Consider the following 9,546-nt stretch of genomic DNA (forward strand, 5'->3'; position numbering starts at 1 on the left):
AATCACATATATGCTGTACACTCATATAGGCACATAGGTTGCACAAGCATATACACAAATGCACATACACCTATGTATATAAATACATAGAGAAAAATCACATTTACACCATATGCAGCTATCTCTATCAGTCTCATATCAGCAATAGTAAACACAAACAAATGAGGGACTGGATGTCCTGCAGGAAGTGATGTATTCTTTCCAGTCTGACACAGTGTTCTCTGCTGCCACCTCTGTCCATGTCAGGAACTGTCCAGAGCAGGAGAGGTTTTCTATGGGGATTTGCTCCTGCTGTGGACAGTTCCTGACATGGACAGAGGTGGCAGCAGAGAGCACTGTGTCAGACTGGAAAGAATACACCACTTCCTGCATAGCATACAGTAGCTGATACGTACTGGAAAACTTGAGATTTCTAAATAGAAATAATTTACAAATCTCTACAACTTTCTGACACGGGTTGATTTGAAAACATTTCTTTTTCACCTGAGAACTCCTTTAAGGTTTTGGACGAATCAGCCTTTTGAGGATTTTATTGAATCATGTATTTTTCTTTCTAATCTTGAGCAGACAGGTGCATGTGTATATTTTAAACATGAATTTATGTGCAATCTAGTAGTAATATATGCTGCGTCGGGAGCTGTATAACCTGCAGGTGGTTCACAATCTATACAATGAGAGAGTCTAGACAGTCACTTACCAGCACATCACATCAGATAGTGTGTCCCAAAGTGACTTAAATCTTAAACTAGCCATACACCATACATATAGGATTGACCCAATTTTGCTGGACTGTCTGACCATCTAATGTGTATGTTGATCTTTCAACCCTTCTCCAATGTTGAATATGTATAATAAAAAAAGATCAGCCACTTTGATTTTTTCATGCTCGGACCTAGTTCTAATAAAGAGCGAAGGGGGGGGGGGGCACCGGAAGTTTCCATCAATGGGTTAATCTTCTTTCCCCATTCAGAACACTCAACACAACACAAAAGTTGGTCAAACAAATGTGTACATGAAGCACTATTTCCGGCCGTTATATAACTTATATGATGTATATTACTTTTCATCAGTTTTCCCCTCTGTCGTTATCATGTAGTATCCCAGTACAGGTGTGCCACTGAGTCCTTATCCCACCTGTCAAAAGGTAACTCTGTCAGGTGTCACACTCCGGGATGATGACCACTTGGTGTCTCAATCAATCAGAGCCGTTGTCAGGAACAAACATTTCCGATTTTATAGGAGACCACTAGTAACAAGTTTGCAGTGCTGAACCCAGAGGTGTGGTAACTGTCACCTGGGATAAACCTTGCTAACACCAGGAATAACCAACTCAGATCTAGTCAGGACTATCCAGAAACAGGGATCAGTCTGCAGTGGAGCAAAGAGCATAAGCTGAAGTACTCCATTGGAACCTGCTCAACCTACTTGGGAAACTTTATGGGATTAGCTATAGCCACTTTTTCAAACCTGGGACTCCTACTACCAGACCTGACACTTTGTGGGCTCTTCTGGCAAAAGGCCGTCTTCTTCTTCTTTCTCAGTCTTAACCATGAGTACGAGCTTCTTCTTCTAAACAAGTCACACTACAAGTTATCCTGGGAGAGTTCTGCACTATTAGGCAATGCCCCAAGACAGTCCCTGCACCTTTCCAGTCTTAAGTTAGACCTACTGCTTACTACCTCGGTACTTCAAGCACCTAAACCTTCTGTGTTGTCCATCAGGAGAAAGGACATTGTTGGCATTATTATTGAGATTATCTTTTGAACTCTTTTTATTTTATTGTATTGCACTCAAGAGATTCCATGTCCTGCTTAAAGGGGTAGTGCGGCGGTAAACAATTATTCACAGAATAACACACATCAAAGTTATACAACTTTGTAATGTATGTTATGTCTGTGAATGGCCCCCTTCCCCGTGTCCCACCACCCCCACCCGTGTACCCGGAAGTGTGGTGCGCTATACATACCTGTCACGTGCCGACTCCTCTCCGATCTTCAGTCTGCGATGTCGTCTTCGGACGGCCGGGCCAAATCCCTCCGTCCGTCGCCCTCTGCCGCGTCATCGGCTGCTCAGCCGCAATTGGCTGAGCCAAACTGTGCTCAGCCAATTGCAGCTGAGCATCTGATGACGCTGAAGAGGGCGGCCGGCACTCAGGACGCTCGGAGGGATTCGGCCCGGCCGTCCGAAGACGACATCGCAGACTGAAGATCGGAGACGAGTCGGCACGTGACAGGTATGTATAGCGCACCACACTTCCGGATACATGGGCGGGGGTGGTGGGACACGGGGAAGGGGGCCATTCACAGACATAACATACATTACAAAGTTGTATAACTTTGTAATGTGTGTTATTCTGTGAATAATTGTTTACCGCCGCACTACCCCTTTAAGTGCTGGACTCTGTCCTTATTCCACACTAGTGATGAGCGAATAGTCAAATATTCGAATATTCGATATTCATACGAATATCCCGTGAATGTTCAAATATTCGATCGAATATTCAATCCCATTAAAGTCTATGGGAACAAGTATTCGATTAGTGAAAAACATCTATTTGACCATTTGGATGGTAAAACCGGAAGCTGGGGGATTTGAACACTTATCGAATATTTGTCGAATATTCGCGGGATATTCGTCCGAATATCGAATATTCGAATATCTCACTATTCGATCGAACAGTATTCGCTCATCACTACTCCACACTTGCACCCACACACACCCAGTGCTACCCATTCAAAGCCTAGAGCTAGTGTACCCGGGGATGGGCATCACCAGGGTTGGCCACAGATGTCTATGCATCTTTCTCTTTAAAAACTTGTTAACCTCCCACACAATCCCCCCCCCCACACACACACACACACACAAACACAAACCACTGATGCACAATGGCCCTAACTGGTTGATACTGGCAACATGTACCATACAAGATAAAGCAAAATCATATGGAAGGAAGGTGAAAAAAACAGGTGGAAAGAAGAAGGAAGTGAGCCTTGTACAAGCTCCAAAAGGTGGGGGTGGGGACAAATAATTTACAAGCTCAGCATAAGATCCCACCCCTAGAACATCTTAGCCACTTCCCTGCCCTGAGCATCATGCAATCTGATCCCTCACTGAGCTGATGGTATGTCTTGTCTAATCGCTAGACTTTTAGCATGAGATGTTTCGGATAAATAGAGTTAGGGTGCGTTTACACAGAAAGATTTATCTGACAGATATTGGAAGCCAAAGCCAGGAATGGATTTGAAAAGAGGATAGATCCCAGTCTTTCCTTTATGACATGATCCCTGTTTATAGTCTGTTCCTGGTTTTGGCTTGAAAGATCTGTCAGATAAATCTGTCTGTGTAAACGCACCATAAGAGACATTTTTTATTTGATAAGATATATTATAAGTTGTCTTACGTTTGAAAAGTTTGTTGAAAAGTTTCAGATTTTGAGGGGGCAGCAGGGAGGAACACTGCAGTATATAGACACCCTGTTTATGAGTATTGATTTCAGATATTTTAGCCACACGGCTGCCCCCTCCATAGCTACACCCCTGCTAGAAACAACGATGGACTATGACGCCCTCCTAACAATTTTGTTGCTATTTCTAGATGCAATGTGTTTGAGAATTCTGCACAATGCAGTAAAAATCTAGAATATCAGTGACCCACAGACACCAAGACTTAGAAAACTGTTGCCTACATGATTAGTATTGAATTCTACTCCTGGTTCAGTAAATTCTCTAAATCAGACTCTAATTGCCACTTATATTGTGCTTCCAAGCAATACAAACACATTTATGGACATGGGAAGACAAAGTCAGCCCCAGTCAAGAACCACGCTTACATCGAGAAAACAACAGGGATTTAAAGGGAGACTCCACTCCAAAAAAAAAGAGTGTTTTTATTTATTTATATTTTATTTATTTTTTTATTTTTTTGGGGGGGGGATTACTTTGTGTACATTATATGGGTTGTGCACTCCCTGTCTACTGTGTTACAGTATGGTTTGTACATTGTAGCAGCCTTGCTTCCAGCAAATGTTTAAAGGGGTTCTCCAGCTAAATGTTTTGTTGTTTTTTTTTCCTTTCAAATCAGCTGGTGTCCAGAGTAGTAACAAACTTCTTCTGCTCTGGACAGTTCCTGACATGGACAGAGGTGGCAGCATGAAGCACTGTGTCAGACTGGAAAGAATGCACCACTTCCTGCAGGACATACCTCAGCTGATAAGTACTGAAAAACAGGAGATTTTTAAATAAAAGTAAATTACAAATCTGTATAATTTTGTTAACCAGTTGATTTGAAAGGGGAAAAAAAATGCCGTAGTTCCTCTTTAAGCAATCTTTACATACCATATTGTTATGCCCCTGTTAGGGTTATGAAAGAGGTTCTGTAGCAGCTTCAGTATCTGTGATAGAATTCCAGTGGTGAATAACCAGTTAACTACTTCAGGATACAGGAACCTGAAGAAGAAAAGAAAAAGTAGAGATGCTGCCAGCGAGGTGAAGACGCCACGGGAAGTGAATTCAAGTTTATTCTATAAGAACAATGAGCTTTGAAAGAGGAATAAAGTCTTTGTCAGGTCCATGCAGACAATAGAAGTACAAGATGTTATAAATAAACCGGCTCTAGCTCCTTCGGATTTCACTTGGAAACAGCTCATCCTATTCAATAACAATCTGGTCTCTCAGATCCTTACACCTAGTTTTCCTGCTTCATAAACTGATGGCTGACTTCCTATATATCTCATATTATACGGTATATACCAGGAGGAATTCATCAAGCACCAAGCATAGGCAAAAAGTCAAAAACTACTGCACAAGCAGGGGGTGCAGCAGGACACGTAGCCACCCAAACGTCTATGCAGGTGGAAATTGTCCTGAAAATCTACACCGGCTTAGAGCAAGTGTAGACGCCCACAGTGTTACACCAGGTTTATTGAGAGGTGTGTATCTCTTAATAAATCTGAAGTGCGTGAGAGGGGTGGCCTATAGGTATGCAATCTTCGTTGGTGATGATGGTGAAACCTTCTTTCCACTAGATGTAGAGTACGCCCCCTTGTCATGGTTACTGACTTAGGAGTAAACAGATCACTGCAAAGATCTCTGTACTGCCCATTCATACAGTATATTTGCAGGGTGCATTCACACGTACAGGATCTGCAGCAGATTTTAAGGTGTGTTTAGTAATTTAGATTAAATCTGCTGCAGATCCGCAGCAGAAAATCTGCGATACAGTGTGTGTGAAGCTACCCTAAGAAGCGTTTTTTCTAAACTAAATAACCCCTTGCTTGATAACCTGTCCTGGTACTGTATGATGTCATCAGTAATGTTTTTAATTATGTCATCAGTGATTCCATCAGATCAATGGTGTCATCGATGATGTTATCAGATTGATGATTTTTTATCAACAATGCCATTGGTGATGTCATCAGATCGATGTTATCATCAGTGATGTAATCAATGATGGCATCAGATAAATTATGTAATCAGTGATGTCATCAGATCAATGATGCCATCAGTGATGTCATCAGATCGATGACTTCATCAGTGATGTCATCAGATCGATGATGTAATCAGTGATGTCATCAGATTATGTAACCTAGTGGTTTATTATTTAGCACGTATTTGCACTTATTTCTTCTACGGTCCAAGTGCATAACCTTACATTTATCCACATTAGACACCGTTTTCCATTTCTCTGCCCAAGCCTCCAGCTTCCCCACATCTCTCTACAAACTTATATTATCCTCATCTGTGGTCATTACTTTGCCAGTGTAGTGTTCTCTGAAAATTCTATGTTATAACGTCATGGATGATGCCAATATTAATGTTAGCAATGTCATTGATGATGTCATCAGATCGATAATGTAATCAGTCATGTTATTAATGATGTAATTATACCGATGATGTCATCAACAATGTCATTGATAATGTCAGCAGATCAATGTTGTCATTAGATTGATGAGGTGATGTCATCACTAATGTAATCAGATCGATAATGCCATCAACAATATCATCGATGATGACCTCAGGTCTATTACATCATCATTGATGTTATCGATAATGTTATCCAGACTGATGTCCTCAGTGGTTATTGATGATGTCATCAGTAACGTCACCTGATCATAGAGAGTATCCTCCTCCACTCCAAGGCGGGTAAAACAGGCGCAGGTCCAAGAGGTAATAGAGATATAAAATATCATAAAATTTATTAAAAGAATTATGCCAGCGACACAACGCGTTTCGAGACCGGACCGGTCTCGAAACGCGTTGTGTCGCTGGCATAATTCTTTTAATAAATTTTATGATATTTTAAATCTCTATTACCTCTTGGACCTGCGCCTGTTTTACCCGCCTTGGAGTGGAGGAGGATACTGACTGTCTTTAATCCCTGTGGGGATTAGTCAGGAGTGGCTGCGGTTCATTCACATGCTATCAGTAAGAGTTGTGCCTTACATCAGCACAACCTACTCAGGTGAGAGTTCTATGTGCTTACTTTCACCACTTCAGCCCTGTCTGAGTTACGCTATGGAGTGCTGTCTTATATTTTGTTTCTAGTACCTGATCATAGAGACATGTCAAAAGTTATGATTGGTCCAGGTCTGAGTGTTCTGAGGGCCTGGGTTCCCCATAAAATTTATATCAAAGTTCTGGAACAACATGTGCAGTGTCCCAGAACCCATGTGTTACTGCACATGGGATCACCTCTGAAGGTAGACAAATATTGGATAAACAACAATATAATTAACTATGTGAATAGGGAGGGCACCACTGAATAACTTGTATTAGGTAGTTGTGCTGCTGTGCAGGAAATACAACATATACCAAAAAAGCACAAAAATGCTGCACACCTACTGATGATTTAAATATATAAAAAACCTTTATTGAAGCACAGAAAATTATTAATAAAACAACCATATAGTAACACCACAATACATGTTCTATCATCTCTGTCTCAATGGTTATAAATAATAACCAATATCTTTGATAGGGGAATGCAATGTACACGTATATACAAATAGGTATGGGTCAACAGGTAAACAATACAGCACTCCAGGTAAAAAGTAAACAGTAGCCCAACCCCTGTATATACTCTTGCTACAGCATGTTTATATGACCTTATACAACCTGCAATGCATACAGTAGATGCCCGGCAGGCAGAGAAGATAAAGAATATTGGGTATACTGTCAATGTGAAAATTCTGTAGTACTGCATTTTGATTACTGGAGGGGGGGGGGATTTATCAGGACCGACATACTTGTACGGCGGTCTTAGTTTAGGCCCCGCCCCCTTTTCCCCAGCCAATTTCACTAAGAGGGCCCTATTGCAAGGGACGAATATCATGTGAATTATAAGAGAAAGAGATCGCTGATCTCAGGCAGACCAGGCAAACAATAACACTGCCGGCTGCTAGTGAAAGCGCTTAATGTAGTAAAATCCTAAGTGCATTGCCCCTGGAAAACATGAATATGCAAAAGAAGAGTCCGTGGAGCCTCATTGAAGAGTCTTGAAATACAGGACTAGCCAGATATCCCTCCAGGAAGAACCAAGCCAAGGGGTGGCTCCTGTAGGAAACAACCAAAACCACCATATTAAGTGGCCCTATAAGTCAATGTAATGACAAGGGACAAACCAAGGCCAGGTATCCATCTGCATACAGCTGTTTCAGGATGTTGCCCCTCATCAGTGTGGAGCAGGATTCTGGTTAGGTGGGAACAATATCTAGTAGAGCCATAAGAGAAACAGATCACTGATCTCAGGGAGACCAGCCAAACGATAACACTGCCGGCTGCTAGTGAAAGCGCTCAATGCAGTGAAATCCTAGGTGCATTGCCCCCTGGGAAACATGAATATGCAAAAGAAGAGCCCGTGTAGTTCCGCATTGTTCACTAATCGTTCAGTGTAATTCCACATTGTAACTAATAGTAACTAATGACCATCGTTCTGTGTAATATGGTGAACATTTTCAGGTTAACAATAAACAATCTTGCTTCCAATTGTTTATCGTTAAAAATCGATTTATCTATTAGGACCCTAAGGCTCAGGCTCTCACATTATGACATTACATCCAGAACAACTTACGTTCTTATATCGCACAACATATCACATCCACCTAATTATCCAGAGAGCCCATTGATCAATCAAATTCTATCAGCACTCAAATACTAAGGCCCCGTTCACCCGTAGCAAAATTGTCGGCCGTGGAATGCAGTTAGCCTCCCTCTCATAATGTGAGTCTATGGGAGGTGCGCGCTGCTGTTCTCACAGCGTCTCTCTGCGCCGAAGAATGAACATGTTCATTCTTCAGCGCGGAGAGAGCAGCAGCGTGCGCCTCCCATAGACTCCCATTATGAGAGGGAAGCTAACGGCATTCCGAGGCCGACAATTCCGCCGCGGAATTCCGCTAGTTTTGCTACGTGTGAACCGGGCCTAACAAGAAACGTCTCATCTGAATGGTAGATCTGTCAGCAGCTGCTTGATGATGGTTTCCACATAGCAAAATCTTCTTTTTTTTTCTATAAACTCAACAGTGAATGAAACAAAAAAAGCAACAATCATTTCTCACAACGACGCAATATTTTACATTTTATGTCTACGGAAGACAAGGTTCATTCAAGGTGGAGCGTCCCTTTAAGCCATTCAGAATAAATTAGCCGAATTGCCGCTGCGGCGTTCTACGCTATCAAGGTAATTTCTTTATCCGCAAAGATGATGGGAGTTTATATATCACATTTATAGTCGTTTTACTTAGTATAATTGGAGCAACATTTACATGACTAAAAGGATTGAAGGCAATATATTATTCCCTATACCTGCCATCTCCTCCTTCCTTCCAGCCTGAAAGCAGGAGACCTGTTCTTCATAGTCGGATGGCTCCGTTACCTGTTACCTTGAGAAAATTCCAGCGCGGGTTCTTCCTCTTAAATATTTTAAAGATTTATTAGCGTTAAGTGGTTGTCGCTGGTTAATCAATGTAAATCACTGTCTATCAAAGTGTTTCAGTTACATCCTAACCGAATGGGTGTCATCCGACACTAAATTATCCCTCAGCCCCCGTTCCCCAGGACAGATAAGCAGCGTCTTCCTGCTCGCGAATCCCTTACCCAAGCTAAATTTAAACTCTTCCCTCTGTCTCTTTTTACCTGTTTAGTTTGTCCTCTCGCTCATACAGCGCTAGAGCCGAGCTGCAGCCGCAGCAGACATGAATCTTCCAGGGCGCCGCGCACAAAAAGATCTGCGAGATGTTCCTCGGATTTGTATTCCTGGCTACATATTGCCATGCCGCATATGGCGAATATACACCCGATTGGGCGAGATTTATTAAAACTTGTGTAGAGGCAGTTACCCATAGCAACCAATCAGATTCTAGCTTTCATTTTTCACAGGCCTTTTTTAAAATGAAAGCAGCAATCTGATTGGTTGCTACAGGCAACTGCTTCCCTGCATGGGCTTTGATAGACCTTCCCCAATATCTCTGGTTCATTGCACCTGTCTATGTAGTAAGGGCATCAGCCGGGAAACATTTCTCAATGTACTGTATATCTGAGCGGGAAAAATTCT

General features: G+C 42.0%; 1 protein-coding gene across 1 annotated transcript in view; it reads right to left on the reverse strand.

The window, feature by feature from the left end:
* CRTAC1 (cartilage acidic protein 1) overlaps positions 1 to 9,276 on the reverse strand; it is a 471,729-nt gene extending 462,453 nt beyond the window's left edge. The window contains exon 1 of the mRNA XM_069978915.1: positions 9,129 to 9,276. The gene's annotated coding sequence lies outside the window, so the exon portion shown is untranslated. The remainder of the gene's footprint in view (positions 1 to 9,128) is intronic.
* Between the last annotated feature and the right edge of the window lie 270 nt (positions 9,277 to 9,546).

This window comes from Dendropsophus ebraccatus, chromosome 8 (genome assembly GCF_027789765.1).
Source record: "Dendropsophus ebraccatus isolate aDenEbr1 chromosome 8, aDenEbr1.pat, whole genome shotgun sequence".
In the NCBI taxonomy this organism is placed as follows: Eukaryota; Metazoa; Chordata; class Amphibia; order Anura; family Hylidae; genus Dendropsophus; species Dendropsophus ebraccatus.